Below are 1,717 nucleotides of genomic sequence, written 5' to 3'. Positions count from 1 at the left end.
AGATATTTGAAACAAAATTAGGAAGATATTTGAAACAAAATTAGGAAGATATTTGAAACAAAATTAGGAAGATATTTGAAACAAAACTAAAAAGATATTTGAAACAAAATTAGGAAGATAGTTGAAACAAAATTAGGAAGATAGCTGAAAAAAATTAGGAGATATTTGAAACAAAATTAGGAGATATTTGAAACAAAATTAGGAAGATAGTTGAAACAAAATTAGGAAGATAGTTGAAAAAAAATTAGGAGATATTTGAAACAAAATTAGGAGATATTCGAAACAAAATTAGGAAGATATTTGAAACAAAACTAAAAAGATATTTGAAACAAAATTAGGAAAATAGTTGAAAAACTAAGAGATATTTGAAACAAAATTAGGAAGATATTTGAAACAAAACGGAGATTATTTAAAGCAAAATTAAGAAGACATTTATGACAAAAAGGAAGCTATTTGAAACAAAATAGAAAATGGTTGAAATAGAATTGAAAATGGTGGAAATAAATTGTAAAATGCTTTAAAACACAATGGAAGATACTTGAAATGGAAAATGGTTGAAGCCGAATGGTTTAATGTCGGGCTTGGTTGCATGATGCCTGTTTAAAGTATCCTACTTGAGAAAGAATGATGCTGTAGACGTATCATGTCTAAATGCGGTATATAAATATATATAAATATAACCCGAGATATGCAACCCATATGAAACTATTTAAACTATAAATTCTCTCCCCCCGAACATGTTTGATAAACAAGCATTAGGAAAAGTTGTGGATCAGATCATTTAATAACAAAAATATCTTTTTCCTTCAAACTTCTAGTAGCAAATTCATATTTTAAATATGACAACAAAAAGAATTGATCAAATGCATAGCGTAGTGTCCAAAGTTTGAAATTTCAAAGTTTTTTATATCCGTCAGGTTGCAAATATATAAATTGGGTTGAAGTTTGAGGTGTGCAATATAATCGTAGAATAATGGTGAGTTAGAACATAAGTAAATATTAAGTAAGTTAGCAATAAAATAAGTGAATAAAAATTAAGTTAATACTAAATGAATAAATACCAAGTAAGTTAGTTAGAAATAAGTAAATATAAAGTAAGTTAGTATGAAAATAAGTATAAATAAAGTAAGTTAGTTTGAAAATAAGAAAATACAAATTAAGTTAATACTAAATAAATAAATAAAAATTAAGTTAATACTAAATAAATAAATACAAAGTAAGTTAGTAAGAAATAAGTGAATACAAAGTAAGTTAGTTAGAAAATAAGTAAATATAAAGTAAGTTAGTTAGAAAATAAGTAAGTACAAAGTAAGTTTCCAAGAAAATGAGTAAATATAAAGTAATTTAGTAAGAAAATAAGTAAATATAAAGTAAGTTAGTTAGAAATAAGTAAAAATAAAGTAAGTTAGTAAGAAAATAAGTAAATATAAAGTAAGTTAGTTAGAAATAAGTAAATATAAAGTAAGTTAATACTAAATAAAAAAATACAAAGTAAGTTAGTTAGAAAATGAGTAAATGTTAAGTAAGTTAGCAAGAAAATAAGTGAAAACAAAGTAAGTTAATACGAAATAGATAAATACAAAGTAAGTTAGTTAGAAATAAGTATTTTTACAGTAAGTTAGTAAGAATATAAGTAAGTGCAATGACAAGACTATACATATAGTGGTGTGAGGAAGGAACACTAAGTGAACTTCTAAATCATTTATCAACAGTACCC

Source organism: Eurytemora carolleeae, unplaced genomic scaffold, assembly GCF_000591075.1.
Source record: "Eurytemora carolleeae unplaced genomic scaffold, Eaff_2.0 scaffold2101, whole genome shotgun sequence".
NCBI classification, from domain to species: domain Eukaryota; kingdom Metazoa; phylum Arthropoda; class Copepoda; order Calanoida; family Temoridae; genus Eurytemora; species Eurytemora carolleeae.
The sequence above is the reverse complement of the archived record's forward strand: the minus strand, read 5'-3'. Positions refer to the sequence as shown.